The sequence below is a fragment of the Ictidomys tridecemlineatus genome, chromosome 8 (assembly GCF_052094955.1).
Source record: "Ictidomys tridecemlineatus isolate mIctTri1 chromosome 8, mIctTri1.hap1, whole genome shotgun sequence".
NCBI classification, from domain to species: Eukaryota; Metazoa; Chordata; class Mammalia; order Rodentia; family Sciuridae; genus Ictidomys; species Ictidomys tridecemlineatus.
In genome coordinates, this window is record NC_135484.1 from 1,293,301 (window position 1) to 1,315,209 (window position 21,909).

General features: G+C 59.4%; 1 long non-coding RNA gene across 2 annotated transcripts; it reads left to right on the top strand.

Annotated features, from left to right (window-relative positions):
• The first annotated feature begins 826 nt into the window (after nucleotides 1–826).
• LOC144365942 (uncharacterized) lies at nucleotides 827–15,100 on the top strand. Of its 2 annotated transcripts, none has more exons than XR_013424662.1 (3): nucleotides 827–7,090; nucleotides 7,172–7,264; nucleotides 14,408–15,100. It is a non-coding gene; the product is annotated as an uncharacterized LOC144365942 (long non-coding RNA). The 2 variants fall into 2 exon arrangements; XR_013424661.1 differs by having other exon boundaries at nucleotides 6,951–7,090; nucleotides 7,172–12,451.
• The last annotated feature ends 6,809 nt before the right edge of the window (nucleotides 15,101–21,909 follow it).

Consider the following 21,909-nt stretch of genomic DNA (forward strand, 5'->3'; position numbering starts at 1 on the left):
AAGGCAAAACAAAGTGAGGAAGGCTGAGCGTGTTCAATGTGCGGCGTACCACCACTGAGTCTAGAACACAGCCTGCCTCCTTCGGGGCTCTTCTTGATTAGATAATGCTGTCACTGGAGTGCAGTACGTGTCTCCACGATGTCGACTTGGAGAACACGAAGCCGGCTTCCAATTGAAGTTGTGTCTGAAATCTCAAGTGGAGAAACCACTGTTATCTACCGACTTCTGGGCCCTAATGATTTTTCCAAAATCAAAATAGGAATGTTATAGTTACTCTTTCCAGTGTAGTCATGAGTAAAAGAAAACATAGGCGACCCAACATACTTACTCTCACACTGATTTGAAAATTTAAGAATACTAAACCCACAGAGCAATCGGCTCAGTCGTCTGTGGATACAGCCTTTGAAACTGCGAACCCCAACTCCTAACTCCTGGAAGAGGGAGCAGTCCTCAAACTCCCTGGAGGACGGGCTCGGAGACACAGCCACAATCCACGTTTCCCAAGGATTCTCCTAGCTGCAGATCGCGGCCACAGCAGTCTTTGTGGGATCCTCTTCTCCCCTTATAAAGCTGCCACGGGCCCCTGAAATCTTAACGCGGAGATCAAGATATGAAGCTCCCTGTGGACCTCCGACAGGGTCCTGGTTCCCTGAGAGCTCTGCCAACACTGCCGGCCCCTGCTCCTGCTGCCCAGGGACCCGCCCCCGGTGCAGCTCCAGCCCAGGAGCCGCTGCTGGCTGGCCCGAGCCCTGTGTCTCCAGGCTGTTTTCTTTTTAAGTCAGTAAAACATTAATAAAGGCACAAGAAAATCCAGTCTCCAGTACAACAGATTTCAGAACGCAGCCCCAGGGGTGGTTGAATCCGAGTCAGCCGCTTCTGGCTGCCTGCCGCCCGGGGCTGCTGCACCTGGAGGTCCCCTGGTGTGGTCAGGTGAGGCTCCGAGGTCCTGGCAGTCTGCTGCTCTGAGGCTGCCCCATGACCACTGCGTGGAGCCTCGGGCCCCGGATGTGTGGAACACGGAGCCTCCCGCCAGGCCAGGCCTGTGCCTTCAGAGGTCGCAGCCCTGCCGTAGAGGACGGACTGACCCCTGGTTGCCCAGGTTACAAGTGGAAAGGTGAACTCACATTGTTTTGTTCCTAAGACTTGCCTTCTTTGTCCACACCCGTTTTGCTTTTGCTTTTGTGAGGAATGCGGTTGAGCTGGATCATGTGTGGGGTTGGGGTGGTACGGTTTTACTGGGGTGATGGCCAGCAGCAGGTGCTCAGGAGCCTTGGAGCCATGTCTAGGTCACCCCCACCGGGCTGTCTGCTGTTCCCTCCTCGATGACAGTGCCTTTCCTCTGAGAGTTTGCCACACACGTCAGGAGGACGGGTCTGCATGCCACGCCGAGCGTGCTCACTGAGCTGATCTCTGTACGGGGCTCTCCGTCTCCCTGTGCCATGCCGCACGGGACCATCGGTCTTTCTGCAGGCAGCAGAGGCCCCTCCAAGTGACCCTTTGGATGAGGACTGTGTTTGAGTGGACGTGGGCCTGGAGGACGTGGGCCTGGGAGGCAGAGGAGGCAGGAAGAGGGGGCTCTTGGCTCTGCTCAGTAAAACTGTTGATTCCGGAAAATTTACGTCCCCTTGCTTTCCGAGGGGCTGGGAGGCAGAATTGTTGCTCGTCTCTGCAAGGGACATGAAGGGAACCAAGGTTCTCCACTGCCGTTTCCCTCCCTGCCCAGCACAGTGCCCGGCAGGACCCTGACCATAGCTCGGGCTCCAGGAGGCTCTCCCTGCTCGCGCACTGTCTCGCTCCTGTCTGGTTGTGGACAGTGGTGGCGGACAGTGGGAAGGCAGTGTCTGAGACTGGGGTCCTGATGACTTCGTGGCTGTGGCGGGCTTGGTGCCTGGGAGAGTTTCTGTGCAAAGGTACAGGATGCCTAGCTGCATGGTAATGCCCTCCATGAGGGGGCTCTGTGCTAGAGTCTTATCAGTCTTGACCTTGATCTCAGGCACACAGCTCCTGGGAACAGAGGAGCTCCCTGCTAGACAACCACGATGTTTCACCAAGCTCTGCTCCTGAATCTGCCCGAATAACCGCAACTTTAAAGAAAGGACCTTCTTTTTTAAAAATTTTTAATTTGTTTTAATTAGTTACACTTGACAGTAGAATGCATTTATGCACTTTGATACATAGATGGGGCATGATTTCTCTTTTTCTGAGTGTACTTGTTGCAGAATCACATTGGCCATGTAGTCACATATATACACACAGTAATAACGTCTGTTTCCTTTTACTATCTTCCTGTCCCCCCACTCCCTCCCCTCCCATCCCATCACTTCCCTCTACCTAATCTAAGGTAACACTATTCTTCTCTAGTGCCCCCCACCTTATTGTGGATTAGCATCCGCATATTAGAGAAAACTTTGGCCTTTGGTTTTGTGGGATTGTCTTATTTCACTTACCATGATATTCTCCAACTCCAACCATTTACTGGCAAATGCCATAATTTCTCTCTTCTTTAAAGCTGAGTAATACTCCATTGAGTATATATGCCACTTTTTTTTATCCATTCATGTATTGAGGGACACCTAGGTTGGTTCCTTAGTCTAACTATTGTGAATTGAGCTGCTGTAAATATTGATGTAGCTGTGTCACTAGAGTGGGCTGATTTTAAGTCCTTTGGGTATAAACCAAGAAGTGGGATATCAGGTCAGATGGTGCTTCCATTCCCAGTTTTCTGAGGTGCTTCCATTCCCAGTTTCCATACTGCTTTCCATAGTGGTTGCACGGATTTGCAGTCCACCAGTAAGGTATGAGCGGACCCTTTCCGCCACATACATGTTGGTGAGGATGTGAAGAAGAAGGTTTCCTTGAGCGCTCCACATGGCGACTGTAGAACTAAGTGGAGTAAGCTGCATGTCACTCTGTACCTTTCCTGAGTACAAAGAGCAATGCTTGTGTGGCCTTTGATGTGATGATGAGACGTGTGTAGATAAAGGTGGCTGGCTTAGTTCTCTAGACCTGCTTCTGCACCAGAGAGCAGCACTCCGCTGATCCAGCTGTTACCTCCAATCTGCATCGTGAGTCTTTATTTTCTAATCCCCATCGCCCCTCGCTGGAATCTGAGAGTTTGGCCGCGCTGGTCGAGGCGGCTGCAGGGCACAAATACACTGGCCACAGTTGAGGGGTGTGCCGTGGTGAGGTGTCGCCCAGAGGCACAGCTGGACGGTCCTGGGCCACCACAAGCGCACACACACCTCCTTCCCGTGAACAGGATCAGCCTGGAAATGGAGTCTTCAGGAATGTCGTGGAGATTAGAGGAGGCCATGCTAGTCAGGGAGGGCCCTCACCCAGTTCCAGCTTCGCAGGAGGAGGAGGAGGAGGAGGCACAGGGACAGCCACTCAGAGGCAGAGCCTGGGGTACTGTGGCCATAGGCAAGAGACAGCAGGGGACACCTTGATTCAAACTTACTCGTGGCCTCCAGACGGCCAGAGAGAGAGTTCTGTTGTCCTAAGCCACCCGGACGCCGTGTTGAGTGACAGCCGCTGCAGGAAGTGGGTGGAGAGGAAGTTCCTCTCCCGCACCCTCCTCCCTTCCACGCTGCCTGAAGCCTGCCCCGGGCACGGCCCTCCCTGCCAGCCCCGTGGGCTGAACTCAGCTTGCTCGGCACACATCCGTTTCCTTTAGATATTCACAACCGAATAACGTGTGTTCTTAGAACATTCCAGATGGCACAAAAGACGTCACCACCTCCTCGTGGCGTGCCACGCAGCCCTGAAGTAGCGGTTCTCAGATACGTGAAGAGAAACGCTCGGGAACAGTGGAGTGTCCCTCTCTTTTCCACTCGGGGTAGCTTTTAGATGGCTGGTAGTTTAACAGCCCTGTGCCCCTCCCTGCTGGTCCCTGGTTGGGGGTGTCCCGGCTGCTGTGCTCTGGACCCCAGTGCGTGGGGGCCTGGCCGTCCCCTGAGCACAGCGGAAGTCGGGGCACGTGTCTCTGAGCACTTAGTCCCTTCAGGCTGCCAGACGCAGGTTCTCTGCGTGAGCTTCTTGTGACCTTCCTGGATCTTCATCAAGTCCCCACAACAGCAAGCCTGGCACCTGGGGTCTCTCGTCCCAGGGAGCGTGAGGACACAGGATGCTGGATCCACCCCGTGACAAAGGCTTCACCCCCGGGAAGAGCGGCTGGATGGGTTTCCCTGGGAAGTGATCTGCACTGGGTGCCCGGAGGCTGGGCTGGGCGGCACCCTGGGCTGGGGGCCGGGGACCCGGGAAGACCAAGGCTGGGATGAGCCTGGCAAGGCCCCTGGGGACCAGGGCAGCTCCTCCTCCTCAGCCAGGTCCCTCATCAGGGCAGTGAGTGCGGCACTCCTTGGACCCAATGGGACAGAACCCCTTCTCCAGGACTGTGCTCTGGGTGGGAGGTGGAGGTCCCGGCCCCACTCTGGCCCCTGCAGGCCACTGGCACACTCAGGGTCTGCGTGGGTCAGCCCCGTGGGTGCCAGGGTCCAGCTCCAGGAGGCCAGGTCTCAGGACCCTCGAGCACATTGGCCTTCTCTTTCCCACCAGCAGCCAGGACTGTCCCCTCCCAGCCCCTTCTGGCCTCTGTTGGTGGCTTGGTGTGAAGGGGCAGGGCGCCTTGTGTCTTCACGGTGACGTCCAGCTCCTCTGGGAAGTGGAGAGTTACTCCACGTCCTTTGGAAAAGCTTTTTGAGACAATTCCACAGTCTCTAGGTCTGACCGACTCCAGAGGCTATTTCAAAATCTTCTGCCAGATTCCACCTGCAGCCTGAGCCTCGTGGTGCACAGCCTGTGCTGAGGCCACCCCAGGGCTAGCCGTCCCCTCCCTGTGTGACTGTGGTCAGCTCCTCCCTCCTCAGGCCTAGAGCCTGCACTCCCACAGGGCGGCATGAGCAATAAGGAGACCGGAGTGCAGAATAGCTCCTGGGAGAGGCAGAGACCCCCGGGGGCAGCCTTGAGGTCTAGCCTGCCCAGGGGTCCTGAGGGGTGACCCCTGTGTCTCACCCTCCTCCAGGGGCTCTTCCCAGGGGGTCCGTCCTCTTGGAGCCCTGCTGTGGTGGCAGCAGAGAGACACCTGCCCAGGGCTTGCACAGCAGTGCTCACACCCGAGTGCTGGCCAGGGCAGGAGCTGACCAGAGGTGACTGCAGGTGACAAGCTGCTCTGAAGTCACACTCACACGGTCCTGGGAGTGATGAGGTGAGGAGGGCCGTCCTGGCCTTGGGGTCACACAGCCCTGACTCCTGAGGGTGCAGGTGAGAGGTGGCCCCCACTCCCACCTCCCCTCCTCACCTGCTGCCCTCACTGAGCTCCCGGCAGGCGGGACCTGTGCTCAGGGAGGATGATGGGGACGGGCGGTCCTCACTCCTGCGCACTGGAAGCCAGCACACTGCGACTATGCGCCCCGCAGACTCCCCTCACGGATGGAGCAGTCACTTCCTCTGTGTCCAAGGCGCTGCTGCCCCCCCCACCTAGACTCGCATGGGAGCAGAGTGGCCACCTCCCCTCCATTCAGTGGGTTCAGCTCTCTTTCCAAATGCAGCTCGGGGTGCAGGACCCCCACAGGCTGTTCCTGGGACCGAGGACACTCTTCCAGGCATTTCTTCTCAGCCCAAACTGCACTGCCCCTCGGGGCTGCCGTGACCCGCCCTCACCTCTTCATCCCACACAGTGCCCACCTCTCCAGAGCTCTGGGGCTCCTCTGTGGGGCTCCCCGCTCTCAGGGATGGTTGATGGCCCCATTCTGAGGGAGGACGTTCCCTGGGTTTGGGGATGGTGTGCTCGGAGCCAGGGTGTGATCTGCCCCTGGAGTCCTACCCGACCACTCTCAGATCCAGTGAGACGCGGTTTCCCTGCACACCGTACAGTCTGTAAGTGACCTCATCTCCTGGGACCAGCACTCCTTCTCCCAGAGGTGGAAGGCCTTCCGTTGGGACCCACAGGTCACAGTGAGCATGACCTGACCGAGAAGGGCCAGGTCTCTTCAGGCTGTTCACCAAGCCCCAGGGACAAGCGCTCACCCCAGCTCAGGCCGGCGCTGGTTCTGGTGGCCCAGCCCAGCCTCACCCAGGACCCGGGCACATGAAGAGGGCTCCCCCCACGGTCAGTGTCTGATCACTCTGCTCAAGAGAAGGAAGCTCAGGGGAGGGAGGAAAGCGCTGGCCAAAATGGGTGTGTCCACTTTTCCAGTTCCCATGACACTGGGCTGAGACAGGGCGTCAGGGAGCACAGTGGAGCCCGGGCGGCCTCCCCGAGGTCCATGGCCGTCCCGCGTCCCCCCAGGGAGGCACAGACGCTGCTGAGCCCCGGGTGGTCCAGCCGCCTCGTGCCCCAGCCCTCGGAGGCGCTGCATGTGTGGTGCCTTGGGACGATCTGGGTTTCTGCAGCGAGGTTTGATCAGCAGAGGCACGGTCCCTGTAATCAGGCGGCAGGAATGTGGCCAACCCGACCAGCGGCTCTGTGCTGTGTGTGCCAGGCTGGCCCACGCCACCAGGGCCGGGCAGGACTCACCCTCGAATCAGCAGCTGTCTCTCCTTGGCCATGTCCTCTGGGCCTTTCCTGTAGGCCAGTCACCCTAGCTGGGCACTGGCTCCGACAGGAGCTCTCAGCCATGGGCCATCCCTGGAGCTCACTCAAGCCCCAGCCAGGCTACAGGCGCGGCCTTCATCCAGTGGACACAGGCCGGGCTGTGCTCCTGCCCCTTTGTGGCTTTGGGCAGCATGGTGAGAGGGAATGCCCGCTGCCCATGGCTTAGCCCTGGGCACTCCAGGTCTGACCTCAACTCGTAATGTGTAAAAGGACGGCCACCTCACTGTGCTCAAGGTACCGTGACAGGCCCCAAGCCAGCACCACAGGTGCCTGTGCACAGGAGATCTCCACCAACAGGAGCTGCCCAGAGGACAGCCCAGAGGACGCTGGTCTCAGCTCCCACACACTGCCACTGGGTGGCCGCTTGTCTGACGGTGTCCCAGGTGATGCTTGCCTCATGATGCTAGCCTCAGAGCTGGTGACCGTGGCCTTAGAGGGAAGCGTGCAGACCTGGGAGCGCTGCCACCCACCCGGAGAGGGAGGAGCCCAGCACTCCAGGTAAGGGTCCTCCTGCTCACCTAGAAGGCACGGTCAGAATCCCTGGCTGGAGGATGCAGGTGAAGACCTACCTTCCCGTAGGAGCCGCGGAGCGGACAAGCACGGCGCTGTGATACAGCAGAAAGCAGGAAGCCCCAGAACGTGAAACCCCGTGGCTGAGTTAGATGACTGCTGGTGAGTAACGGCAGAGCTGGGCGGGGAGACCCAGGGCCCTCACCTCGGCTGCTGTGACTGGCCCTTGGCCACAGAATATCCCAGAACGTCTGCTCCTGGCTAAACCACATGGCTTGAGGTTCCCAGTGCTTGAACAGTGGTCAGGGACCCCACCATCCAGGGCAGGAACTTCACGGCCTTCAAAGCCAGATCCACTTGGGTGACCTTCTCGCCAGGTTCAGAGATCCTGAACCGGGGCCGGGCGGCCAGGAGCGAGCTCTGTGCAGAAGGGTCCAGCTTCGCTCGGTGCCCTCCCGCAGCGCATCTCCACGGTGCGTGATCCGGGCTCATGGCCGACCTTGCAGACTCTCCTGCAGACGGTGGAGACATTTTCAGACACAGTGGGTCTGTCCCAGGGGACATTTGGACTTTCTACTGCGACCCTGGTGGCCCTCCTGAGGCAACATGAGGTAGTCAAGAGGGCGACTTGTCCTGTTCAGGGCTGCTCCACGCCTCATTGGCCCATCTCTGGCAGCGCCCACCCCCAGGAGCCCATGGCCCTCGGTCTGTCTGCACAGGTAACATCTATGGGAATGCCCAGCACAGCAGCCTATGACCCCCTTGTAGGCCCCCTGGTCTGCCCCAGAAGTGCCCACTCACAGCAGCCTATGACCCCCTTGTAGACCCCCTGGTCTGCCCCAGGAGTGCCCACTCACAGCAGCCTATGACCCCCTTGCAGGCCCCCTGGTCTGCCCCAGGAGTGCCCACTCACAGGAGCCTATGTCCCCCTTGCAGGCCCCCTGGTCTGCCCCAGGAGTGCCCACTCACAGGACCCTATGACCCCCTTGTAGACCCCCTGGTCTGCCCCAGGAGTGCCCACTCCCAGCAGCCTATGACCCCCTTGTAGGCCCCCTGGCCCGCCCCAGGAGTGCCCACTCCCAGCAGCCTATGACCCCCTTGTAGGCCCCCTGGCCCGCCCCAGGAGTGCCCACTCCCAGCAGCCGTGATCCTAGACGTACCTCTCCTCCATTTTCCTGCTCTCTTACCTGTCTGCACAGTGCAGAGGGTCTGGGTGAGGGCTGTGCAGTGGCTGCTATGTGTGTTATGAAGGGCGTCTTCGCAGCCTGGCTGGTTAGGGGCTGTGAGTGCTGGTCCCTGCCCTCCTGCTGGTGCCTGCCATGGTCCCCCCAGCTGGGGTTGATGGAAAAGATGCCCACAGTGTTGCCCAGGAAGGTCACCTCCAAGTGCAGAGCCAGCTGGGGAAGGGTGCCTAGATGGCAGGAAAGCGGGATGGCACACCTCTGTCCACCCAGTCAAGCTGGAAGGGATTTGACACCTGTGCCCAATACCCAGCCTCTGAGAGAAGGACGCACAGAGGGCCACACAGGGCCCAGCTGCAGGGGTGAACCCAGAGAGCCGCTGCTTCCTCCTGCAGAGACTCGCTCTCTGGCCTCCCCTAGACAGAGGCCCAGCACTGGAAGCCTCCTCAGGAACACGGCCCTGCTGGCATCACCACCAGGGTGGGTCGGGACAGTGCGGCCACTCCCTGGCACCAGAGGGGATGGGCCCTGCTGTGCCTGGGCAGGAAGGTGGCAGGTGGAGGCTTGGCAGCATATGTGCCACACGAGTGCCGGGGGCGGGGAGCAAACACAGGCTTGAACCAGGTGGTGGCCTGGTAGAGGTTCATCCTCTCCTTCTGGAGGCAGGAGCCTGTGGTCAGAATGTGGGCAGGTCCAGGCTCCTCTGAAGCCTGCAGGAGAGGGTCCCTTCTGCCCCTCCCAGCTCCGGGGTGGCACACCCTCGGTGGCCCTGGCTTGGGCTGCACCCCTGTTCTCTGCCTGAGTACCCACCGGGTCATCTTGAAAAGCAGCCAGAAATGGCACTCCCCTGCCTCCAGCCCTGCTAAGCTGTTTCAGGCCACGGTGTGGAAGCCAGGTCTGACCCAAAGCACCTGAGCTCCTGGGGCCCAAGGTCTGGATGGGTGGAGTCCGGGGAAGGAGGGCGGGGCCTGCAGACCTAGATCAGAGATGAGGCTGCGGGGGACAAGTGCAGGAGAGGCCACGGCCCCTGCGACATCAAAGCCCTCCATTCACCCCCTGCCTGGCCACTCCCACCTGGGGCGGCCTCCGAGCACCTCTGCCTCCTGGTTAGCTCCATCAAGCTGTTCCCTTTGCCCAAGCCAGGCGGGATGTTCCGGTCCCAGGCAGGTGGGCGGCAGCCTGTGCCCATGTCAACCAGGGCCCTCCTGAGGACCTCACCCTGACTGACCATGTCTGCAAAGGCCTGTCTCCACCTGTGGTCACCCTCCAGGTTTGAGGTGGGAGATGGCTCTCAGGAAGCCCAAGTGGCAGCTCGGTCCCTGTGGCCTGTCTTCTAGTGACAGGGTCTGAAAACCCTCCCGTGTCCCTCACTCTGCTGTCTCAGCCATCCTCACAGCCAAACAGAAGGACACATCACCCAGGAAGCCTCTCTCCCCGCGTCCTCGCCCCTGAAGGGAACCCTGGGAACCAGCAGGAAGGTGGCGCTCACGGCCCCTCACAGAGGCACCAGCGCCAGCCACACTCCTCTGCGAGAACCTGGCCCTTGACCCAGACTCCCCTCCGAGGACCGGAGTCATCAGTCACTTCAGTCAAAAGCGTGAAACACTTGGCGAAAGTCTGACTTAACGACAAGAAGTGATTCCATGTGCAGCGGGAGGAAGGGCACCTCGCCACGGGTCACGCAGGCCGGACCGCGCTCCTCCTGCACAGACCTGCGCTGAGGCCCAGGGCGTGGCTCGGCGGGGGAGTGCTTGCCTAGGATGTGCAAGGCCTGATTCCGTGTCCAGCTCCACAAAGAAAAAGGGGGAAGTAAGAAGTCATATGGGGAGGGGAAAGGGACCCTGGAATGATCCATCGTGCACACACACCTACGAACCTGGAAAAGTACGGCACCGTGCCAACGGGAGTGCTCTCTGGGCGGCAGAAGTAGAAGTTGCTTTGATTTCTTCCGAACGCCATTCAGTGTTTCCTTGATCCTTGGCAGCACCATCAGTTGGATATGGACAAGGACGGGAAGCATGATTTCTAAACAAGCACAAGGAAAGGCAAGAACCAGCCCAGCAAGCTCAGGCTCCTCCCAGAAGGCCCCGCAGCAGGTCGGAGCCCGGGTGCAGAGTCCACCCTGGGGGGGAGGAGAAAAGCGGCAGGCTCGGGACCGGCACCTTGAGCACCTTTGAGTGTGGCTGCTTCTTGAGCCACAGGAGTCTTGGGGCTGGTGGGGGGCCGCCCTGGGGTGGGTGGGTGTTCCTGAGCTGAGCCCTGCAGGACCTCAGCCTGCGCCTCCTGGGGAGCAGAGGGGATGCTGGAGGAGCGGCCCGGGAGTGAAGCCGTTGGTCCTCGCCTGGCCGCCCCACTGCCCTCTCGGGTGCAGGCACCACACTGTCCCCCAGACACGGCCCTGCTCTCTCCAGACCCCTGGACCCCCACGCCAGGTCCCACCCGACAGCAGGAAGCTCCCAGTTGTCGGTGGAGTCCAGGCACGTCAAGCCTTCAGCGTGGCTCGGACGACCGCCGACACCGCTGCAGTCTCCCACGGACGCGGTGGCCCTGGCACTGCCGGGCATGGAGGGCCAGCCACGTCCCAGGAGACAGAGCTCCACACCCAGCCCTCGCTGGGCTCCAGCTTCCTGGGGACACTTCTGGCACTTCACAGGGCTCCGCCCAGGTGTGCTGATGTTCACTCTGAAGGGAGATGTCTATCCTGAAATTTCAGGCCATATTTATGTGAAATATAAAGTTTCACAATGACTTTTCTATGAGAAGATGAGCCGTGCCATTTCGCCTGGGCCCATACCCTGATGCCCATCCCGCCCTCCACCCCGACACCTGCCCATCTGACCCTTGCCCCTCCCCCTGGGGTCACTGGGCCCTGCCCTCCAGGACAGCACTGTCACAGGTCCTCTCTGCTCTTCCCAGAGACACACTCCCTTCCAGGATCCCGGGCCAGAGCCTCCCTCCGGCTCCTCCAGGAGGACAGGGTGGCATTGCCCGTGGGCAGCGGCCGTGAACAGGCCAGGCTGAACCCAGGAGGGCAGCCCTGTGCAGAACCAGGGTGCAGGAAGGCCCGCGTGTGGACGGACCTCAGCACGTGCCAGAGACGGCAGTTCCCTGTCACCCACAGCCACCACGCGCTCTTGCTGGAGAAGTCACAAGTGTGACGATGGGTGGTCAGCCTGGGGCAGCGGCTGGTGCCAGGGCCTCCCTCCACTCATGGCTTTGAGGGAACAGTCACTGTCTGTGGCCCAAGGTCCCAGGCCCGTGGTCAAAGCTGCAGTCCACCTCTGACCCCGGAACCTCGGAAGACTCGCAGGACATGGTGATCTGCTTCTCTTTTCAACGTTGATTTTTATTTCAAAACTGAAAACTATGAGAAACACTGTAATTGCCAGATTTAATGTCCCATCCAGGCAATTTCGTAAACTCGGGACTAACCTTTCCCAGCCTGCCCAAACGTTCAGCCTTAAAGCGCTTTTGGCGCCTCTGGAGAGACATGGATTTTTTCCTAGACCAGGTTTTATGGTTTCATTTTGTAACATTTAACTGCAAGTTTGATGAAGAAACCACAAGACCTCGTGAACCCACATGCAATAATGTCAGATGAATCTGCTGATTTTGTTCTGGGCTTCAGCATTGCCATACGACTTCAGTCAAACCCTACGCACGGTCCCAGAGCCACGCGGGAGGCCAAGTGATCTGGAGACCCCCCCACGAATGCCTCAGGTGGACACGGATCACCACCACTGGCCTCAAGGGTGGCCACACTCAGAACTGCCAGAGGGCCCACCTGCAGGCTCTGAGACTCAGAGGGGCTGTGGTTAAATGACCCTGCTCTGCCCAGTGCCCTGGCCAGTGCTGCAGCCCACCCCAGCAAGGGTAGAGGGCCAGAAGCCCCAGCAGGGCCTCCCAGGTGTCGGGTGGACACTTCCCAAGTTCAGCCACGTCATGGTTTAAACGTCTTTGGCCACCCCGTGAGGACGAGAGCTCGCGAAGAGTCAGTCTTCAGACGAGGGAACCTGGGGGCGTGCTGAGCCCAGGGCCCTCAGCCAGCTCAGTGACATCGTAAGACCACCACGCACAGACAGGAGGGCCACTCTGCTCCCCGAAACCCTGCACACCCTCAAATGGACTGTCGTCCCCTGACCCTTGAAGACAGGTTCCAGGACCCCTGGTGAGTTCCCGAAGGCCCAGAGAGGGTGGGACTCAACTAAAACCCCATGATTGATTTATAAAGTGGGCCCCGTGAGAGACCAATAGGAACAGCTAAGCCGGGCTCGGGGTGCAGGCCTGTAATCTCAGCAGCTCCGGAGGCTGAGGCAGGAGGAGGGAGTAAGTTCAAAGCTGAGCCTCGGCAACTTAGCGAGGGCCTCAGTAACTCAGTGAGACCCTGTCTCTACATAAATAAATAAGTAGATCGGTCCAGCTGGGATGTGGCTCCTTGTGAGCCACCCCGAGTTCAATCTGCGGAACCAGAAACAAAAAGAAAAAATCATGATAAAAACAGAACGACTCTCACTGTGTAATTAGAGTCAGGGAACACGGCCTCAGTCCCTCTCAGAGTACCACCCGGTGGGCTCACCTGCTCCTTGTGGCTGAGTGCATGTCAGGCATCGTGACCGAGTGTCGGGACACTACGTAAGGGCCACATGAACAGCAGTGTGATGCTACCGCCCAGACAGCTGCTCCGTGATTGACAGGAGGGTGGTGCACCCAGGGTGGCTGCTCTGGGCAGAGGCTGATTCATGACCCAGGCGGGACACAGAACAGGTTCATCACGCTGCTCAGAATGCCGTGCCATTTAAAATCAAGGCACCGTTTGATTCTGCAAGTTGAGTTCAGATAACTGACAGCTCTGCGGAACTCAGACTGTGACATGGACCAACAGTAGTAAGTCACAACTCACCCCACTGTGAGTTCCTGATAGACGGCTCCAAACATAAGGAAAAAATCGCAGGTAACAACACAAAACTAAGAGAGGCTGCTGTTACCTGCATGCACATATGCTCACGCACACATGCATGCACTACACATCGTATGTGCAAGCACATGTGCACACGTTACATGTGCACACACAAACACCTATGAAAACATACATGTCTACATTTGGGTTTATGCATTACACACACATAAATAAAATACATTCTATAACGTATACATTCTATAATGCACTATATAGTCACACACGTATCTGCACATGCGTATTAATCACACGTGTACATAGACGACATATGTACTTAAGTCAAGAGACACTGACAGGTTTGAAGGAACTGGTCGTGTGGTTGTGGAGTCTGCAGCCTGGAAGGCTGGGCCTCCCTGGGACCTCAGCCTCCGCCTTCTGGGCCCTTGGTTCTCTGCACAAGGCCCAGCCGCTCCAGGGTCCTGTGCTGGGCTCGGGCCCATGGTGCCAATGCAGTTTGATCCCCTCACCCCCTCATGGTGGTGCTCAGACTGAGGTGAACCCAGACCCGGGTGCCAGGGCCCAGCTGGTGGGCATAGACTCATGATCGACTCATCAGACGTGGAAGCCGTGCACAGCCCGTGAGGACAGAGGACTAGCGCTGCCAGAGGCCCCGTAGCTGTCCGGGCTCCCTGGTCTCCTGGCCCCAGTCACCCCCACACTGACGCCTCTCAACGCCGGTGACAGCAGGGCCCTGGCCTCCGGAGCTGGGAAGGACAGTGCCGGTGTGGAGCTGGAGCATCCCCCAGGGGGCAAGGGCTCTAGGACCCTGAGATGCAGGGGCATGGCCACCTGGCCCTGCTGGTGCCGTGGACCCTCGTGGAGACCAGGGCCTGAGGTCACGGGAGGCTGGCCCTTGGTGTCCTTTGGACTTCTCACGGGCTCTTTTCCCTAGGCGCTGCGGCCTGGGTCACTGGCGGGAGATTTCAGAGATCGGGCACCTCAGGGCAGCACTGAGGGTGGTGTGGTGTGAGGGGCCTTGGTCACTGACCCGTCTCGGCCTTAAACGCCCCACGGGACTCACCGAGGCCCTTTGATGGGGCAGCCAGTGGCATTCTCCCCTTCATGTGGCCTTGGTGGCTTTTAGCTGGGCAGGGGCACACATCACAGGTCGGGGCCTTGCTGACCCTCAAGGACTTTCATCTCAGCCTCGCTCTGACCTTCCCACAGCAGGACTGGAGCAGCAAGGTGGTCCGAGGACATCAGCGTGAGCTGCTGGCAAAGCCCCAAGGCTCCCGTGGAGAGCGGCTCTTCAACACAGGAGAGCCCCTGGCCCTGCGGGGCGGCCAGCATGCAGGGTGAGCCAGGAAGACCTTCTCCCCGCTGCGCGCAGGACCTGGGGAAGGAGAGAGCCCTCGGAGGTGACAAACAGGGGCTCCCTGCTCGTGGGACCAGACTCCAGCGGGCCACGCTCTGCATGGCTGTTCCAGCTTGGACACCTGCCCTGCTCCAGTCAGGACCTGTGGAAGGAGGCCACCCACCGTGTGCAGCCGGGGACGGGTCACTGAGTGCCCATCTGAGCAGCTGCACAGCAAGCCCACGAGGTCACCACTTCCCCCAGATTCCTCTGGTCATTCCACCTCTGACCTGGGTGTAACGGCAGGTGTCCCTTTAAAGCTCCGCACGTTGCCCAGAATTCATGGTTTGATGGGTTCTGGGGGTGGGGCTGGGGTGGGGGTGCAATGAGCCTTTATAAATGCTTTGTAATGCCCGCCATGCAATCCAACCAGCAACGTGGCTCCTGGTGGCCGGAAGCGCTGTCTGCCAGCCTCCCGCCCCAGGGGTGGGTCTGCGCCCCAGGCTTGCTCCTGTTCCCAGAATCCTGATTGTTTTCCACAGTTAAAGTGTGTTTGAAGGTCTGCATGTCAGGGCTGCGTCTGGGTTACCTCTCAGGAGTGTGGCTGGCTCAGTGGTGTGTGGCTGTAAACTGTGGGTCTACCACGGGGTCCTCGCGTGCCATGTGGTCTCTGCAGCCCCCTGGGGCCAGCTCCTTGGCGAGATCCGCTCTGGGCTCTGTGGTGCAGAGGGGCATCTAACCATCCTGGTGCCAGGGGTCCTTCTGGGGGCAATGCCCCTGGGTAGAGAGACCAAAGACAAGGGTCACTTGGCTCAGGGACAGTGCCAGGCAGCGGGAAGTGGGGTCTTCGTGCACAAGGCCCCCTTGCACTGGGGTCCCGGGCGTGAGGGTCTGTCAGAGCAGCTCATTTCTCCAACCTCGTGGCTTTCCTCCAGGTGGGACCCCGTGGGACCCCCTGACACCGTGGTCACTAGCACAGCCGGACTCCTTTCCTGTGCTGCCACCTCTGGACCCTGCAGGCTCCTCTGGCCCTCAGTCTGGCCTGCCACTCACTGTCCCATCTGCTTCAAGACTGACTGTGACTCTACGTCAGTTAATCAAAGAATCCCTGCTGAATGCACCAGCTACGCTTATGCACACACAAGTGTGGACACACAGACGTGTAGATGGAGCACACGCAGAGACATGTGTAGGCACTGACCACTATGACTCAGGCCCAGGGGCCCCAGCTGTCCTTCACACGGCGCCTGCTGCGCTCCCTCTGTACCAAGTGCCCTCTGGGGTCTGATGCGGAGGCAGGATGGGTTCCACCACCTGCATCCTCACAGTGAGGCGACTCACAGCCCCTAGGGTCATTCAAGTGTCCAGCCACAGAGCTACCAATGGTGAGTCTGGGCCTCAGAGCTGCGTCTCCCTTCTGAATCTCACTGCCCTGGATGTCCAGTGGGCACAGGGCCTGGGTTGCTGGGTGCGTCGCGGCCCCGGGGCTCACCTGGGTACACAGTAGTTCTTGGCAGAGGCTACGCGAGAACAACAGGGAGGTCGGAGAACCGCCCCCTTCAGCAGGGGGGTCTTCTCACTGAGAAGAGGCTGGAGCCAGGTCCCTCTGTGCCCAGGGCTCCTGTCACCACACCCTCCCGTTTTCTGCTTCTGAGCCCAGATGCAGGCAGGAAAGTCCAGGAGAAGGGCAGCAGAGCAGGTCTCCAAACCCAGGTCCCCAGGGTGGCTTCTCTGCTGCCCGGAGAATGTCCAGGGCCTGCAGGCCAGGCCACCCCACATGGCCATGCTGGACCCAGGGCTGGGGCCAGGCGGCAGGCCTCCCCTCCCCCATTCTGGGCTCTCAGCTATGGCGCTGGGAAGTGAGGGATTTACGGGCTCCACCCTCAGCGTTGGCAGGAAGGGCGTGGCTCACACAGAGTCCCCTCCATGCTCCTGGGGTCCAGCTCTGTGGCTGGGAGCCACACCTCCACCCAAGGCCTCAGCTTGGGGAAACAGGAGTCCACAACGTCCCTACGTCAGGTGACTACCACGAAGCACCGTCAGGTATGTCTCAGAAAGAGGCAAGGATTAGAGGCACATGAACCATAATTTTCTTTAAAACCCACTTGAATTTAAAGATTAAGAACAAAGCCATCTGGCCTCGCTAAGCGTGTGCAAGGACTGACTAACTCAAAACACTCAAGCACGGAGAGACGTCACAGCCTCCTGGGGAAGAGTCACCGCGTCCCTCACCCAGGGCCAACCTGCGGACCCAGCTCCTTCAGGAGCCCTCCGGGGATCCCAGGCTTAGCGTGGCTTCCCTGGGCCACGTGACCCCACACTGTGTGCCACGGAGGCTCCGTGTGGCCTCCCGACCTAGACTCAGGGCAGGGGCTGATTGGACTTAACCATTATGGGATACTCTCCTTTCTGTCACAGGAACATCATTTTTCCCCCTGAGTCAATGGTAGCCCCTCGGAGAACCTTTTCATAGCTTAGAAGTGCCTTGAAGTGCAGCTAGTAAAACCCGGTAAAGGGAAGTCCACTACAAAATCAGCTCACGGAGAACGCACGTCTAGAGGAAATAAGAGGGGTCCGAGGTGGAGTTGGTGGCCAAAGTGTGGCGGGAAGGCCCTGGACGGCCCAGGTCGGCGGCCCTGCAGCTGCCCTGCTTCTCCACAAATGTGTCTGAGCTTCCTAGAAGCCAAGGTGAAGAGGGGAACAGAATCATTCAAGATTCTTCATCCAGAAAGAGCAGCAGCCACCAGAGGGGATCCCAGTCGCGGGGACAGGAGCTGCCTGGGAGCCGGGAAGGCTTGTCCTCTCAGGGAAGGGGGGGGTCTGAGGCCGTCTCTTCCCACGTGGCTGCCATGCCATCGCACTCTGGCTTGTGCAGCTCCCGAGCCCTTCTTCCACTCGAGCTCCGGACGTCTGCTCTGGATCGCCACGTCTGCCCCTCATGGACCTGGGTAGCGCGAGCTCTCCTGGTCACAGTCGCAAGTATTTTGTAATTAACGTCATCACTTCTTCTTTAACCAATGATTAATTCAGAAACGTGTTTTTTTTTTTAAGAGAGAGAGAGAGAGAGAGAGAGAGAGAGAGAGAGAGAGAGAGAGAATTTTTCAATATATATTTTTTAGTTCTCGGAGGACACTACATCTTTATTTGTATGTGGTGCTGAGGATCGAACCCGGGCCTCACACATGCCAGGCGAGCGTGCCCCCGCTTGAGACACATCCCCAGCCCAAGAAATGTGTTTTTTAAATTTCCAAATACTTGATATTGTTATATGAATGCTAATTCCCAACAGGATTTTACTGTGGCAATAAACAAGGTCTGTGTGATATCAAAGCTTTGGAATTTGTCAGGACCTCCTTTGTGGCCAAGTTCTTGTTTTCAATTTCCTTCGACATTAATTTTGGTGTTTATGCTGCACTCTCTTATTAGTATATTTCTCTCACTGTTTTTCTACTTTGAAATCCCCGACTTACAGAGACACCGGAGGTGTGTGCTGACTTTCCCCCCTGTCACAGGTGTGTGTACACGCAACTTGCTCCTTCTGAGCCTGTGACACGGAACCCAGGAGGCCACCGTCCTGTGCCTACCCTGCAGTAGACACGGAGACCAGCAAGCCACAAGAGTCCCCCCTGCTCAAGGCCATTGTGACCCTGAGAGCCCAGGCTCCGGAACAGGTTGCCCCTGGGTCACCACCTCCCACCTGCTCACAGACACTACCCTCCAGAGCTCTTTGAGGACCCTTTAAGTATCTGACAGGTCAGATCCCTTTTTACCATGTCTGCAAACCTCCGAGTGGCGGGACGGTGCCCCTGTGTCTCGCCCACCCGCCTCTGTGCGGCACGAAGAGCCTCCGGGGCTCCTGGCATTTCCTGGGCCGGGAGTTCTTCCCCTCCACCCCTGGCCCTGAGGCCTCAGTCCTGGGCCAGCGGCCTGTACCTCTGGTCTGGGGCCCTCACCCTGCAGGGTGTTGCAGGGCAGTGTCCCAGCCCTGGGGTCTGGGCCGCCCCCAGCCCTGCAGCTGCCCTGCGCCTGGGCTTCGATGGTGCGTCTTAAGGCCCTTCTCCTGCTGCCTTGCTGAGCTTTTCCTGTTCTTCATTTCTCGCGGTCGCGGTGCCCAGGAGGACTGTGAAGCCAGCTCACAGATACTCAAAAACAGCAGGGGGTGAGCACGGGCAGATGGGTGCTGAGGAGTGATGAGCTAGGTACATTCCGCAGGCGTCACGGGCCTGTCCCCACAACAAAGGCCCAAGCTGCCCACCAGGCCTGCTGCCCGACGGCCCTCTCCTCTGGGAGTCAGTGTGTGGAACGTGGCTGACACCGTCCGTCAGAGTTTTGATGGAAACGTGCCTGAGTCAGCAGGCTGGAGCGCAGGTCTGGCAGGAGGACCTCAAGGACCCCATTGCCCGCTCCCAGCCTCAGCAAGACGGTCCTTGAGCCAAGACCTGGGCCCACCCCCTGGGCTCACAGAGCACTAGCTGGCTTTCAGACAGCGCCCTCGAAGGCCAGGCGTGCTCTGGAATGTCCACTGCCCGACAGGCTGCTGCGGCTGCGGGACTCTCGCCCTGAGCAGGGGACTCTGGCACTTGGCTCCCCTCTGTGGGCTGGTGGCTTCTGTCCTGACCCTGATTCCCCTACTTGACCCTCCCCTTCGTGCACGTCATCAGTGCCCAGCACACAGGGCCAAGAGATGGAGTCCACAGCCAAAGGGTAAAGGAGAAAGGCAGATTGAGAATGGCCAGCAAGGAGCATCGGGCAGATTCAAAACCTCAGCTACTGTCGAGACTCCACTGACCAATGAGAACTTAATGGGTGACGTGGACGCTCTGTAACATGATTTACAAAATGCTTCCATTCTGTGTTTCTGTCAAATCACATTCTAAAGTGTGTTTTCACCTCTGTTTGTCCACACAAGCCCAAGGCCGTGGTGCTGTTGCCCAGGAAGGAAGGGTTGTGGAGCTTCTGCCCCTGGCCAGCGCACCTCGAGCAGCTCACTGACCGCCTGGCTCACGCACCGTGCTCTCTCACCCACCCCACGCACGAGCCCGGGGCGTGAGCACCTGAAGGGGAATGTGAAGCCAGGCCAGGGCCTGCTGTGTCGGGTGAGGGACCCGGGGATCTTCCTAGGGCGTCACGGGTGGCTTGGAAGACCAAGGCCCTGAAGCAGAGCTGGCCAGCTGGGCTAAGGTAAGAACTGTAGGCAAAGACGTGCACGGGCAGCTCCGGGCAACCACCGAGACCTAGACCTGGGACTCACCCTGGACCCACCCCCCCAGCCTCCTGCTCTGCGGCCTCCTGGGGACAGGGCTTCCTCCTTCTGCTCTTCACGCGGACCACACGGGTCTCACTCTGAGGTTTGTTCTCACGGTCGCCGCGTCCACATGCAGATACACCACCTGATGGGTAGCTGCCTGCTTGGTGGGGCTGCGGGCTTCTGTCTTGAGAGTGAGCGGCTACCTGCCCAAGGCCCAGCACGTGCCCAACTCCAGTGCCTGCGCAGCCAGGGAGCCCGAGTGGGCCTCACCATCTGGTCAGCTGTGTGTGTGGACAGAGCTTCCTGGCTGCTCCAGGGCGGCTCCGTAGCATGTGAGGTATTTCCCTGGGGAAGTCAGAGAAGGGCCCAGGGGGCCTCTGCACTCCGTGTGCCTCTTCCTGAGTCTGTGAGTCCACCCACATAGGAACATTGTAGGAACATGGTACAAACAGGGCGTGGGATGCCTCCACACGCCGCACTGCGGTTGGCAGCCCCACCTTTGGATGGGGGGACTCCTCCCAGTTCTACCCCCGGCCACTTCCTGTGGCCCCCACCCAGGACTGTCTGCCCCCTCTGTTCCTCCTCTAGGAGCTCCAGCACCATAGGGGATGGACTCCCCGTCCACCCTGCAGGGTCTCATTTCTAGTTCAGTCCAAGGTCCACCTCGTATATGGCTTAGTTTTCCTAATAAACATTCATTATGAGGAATATTCTAAAATATGACGTGCTCCTTCAAAGGGAAGTGCCCTCTCCTGAGGGAGCAGGATTGCGCTGCTGCTCACAAGGACACTCCTCAGGCCCCTGTGAGGTAGAGACAGGGGGTGTTAACTGGCACCTTCAGGTTGCAAGTCTGGGGAGACATGGACACCTCAGGGCACTGCCCAATGGACACTGTCCCCTGAGCCCACTCTTCACAGGTACTGACCCACAGAGGGCCCTGAGGAAGGCCCTGGAGAGCACTGGCAGACACTGTCCCCTGAGCCCACTCTTCACAGGTGCTGACCCACAGAGGGCCCTGAGGAAGGCCCTGGAGAACACGAGCAGACACTGTCCCCCGAGCCCACTCCTCACAGGTGCTGACCCACAGAGGGCCCTGAGGAAGGCCCTGGAGAGCACTGGCAGACACTGTCCCCCGAGCCCACTCCTCACAGGTGCTGACCCACAGAGGGCCCTGAGGAAGGCCCTGGAGAGCACTGGCAGACACTGTCCCCCGAGCCCACTCCTCACAGGTGCTGACCCACAGAGGGCCCTGAGGAAGGCCCTGGAGAGCACTGGCAGACACTGTCCCCCGAGCCCACTCCTCACAGGTGCTGACCCACAGAGGGCCCTGAGGAAGGCCCTGGAGAGCACTGGCAGACACTGTCCCCCGAGCCCACTCCTCACAGGTGCTGACCCACAGAGGGCCCTGAGGAAGGCCCTGGAGAGCACTGGCAGACACTGTCCCCCGAGCCCACTCCTCACAGGTGCTGTGAGGCCCTCCCGGTGGGTCCCTGAGGCTGAGCCACGAGGGCTCTGGAGGGCCCTGGCCTGCCTCTCGTCTGCCCTCGCAGGGTGGCTCCTACCGTCCTGCTGACACTGCAGGGTGCCGTGAGGCTGTGAGCCGCGTGTGACCCGGGGTGCCCGAGAGCAGTGTGTCTACGCCATGCAGCATTCTCTGTCCCCGCAGGTCTTCTCCTGTGCCCACACTGTGCACGCCAACCCCACTTAACCCCCAGAACCGCTGTCGGGGCTCGGTTTCCAGGCACAGGTGAGGCTTTAAGGCCGACAGGCGTGCAAGGGGCCTGGGGGGCTCGGGGCAGTCCCTAGCAGAGCCGGGTGCTCAGCCCCAACAGGCTCCTGGGAAGCAGCCCCGGGGCAGGGCTCTGGGAAGAGGACTTACACATCCATCCAAGAAATGGGTTTTCTTCTTCCCGTTACTACAGACCAAGAACCTTTGGCAGTCTCTCTCTCTCTCCCTCTCTCTCCCTCTCTCTCTCTCTCACACACACACACACACACACACACACACACACACACACACGCACGCTTGTTACTCTATCGGCCGAATCTCCAGAGGATCTCTGTCAGAGGAACCTCACTAGAACCTGGATATGCCGAACTGGAGGAGGGAAGGGCCTCTGCTCTGGT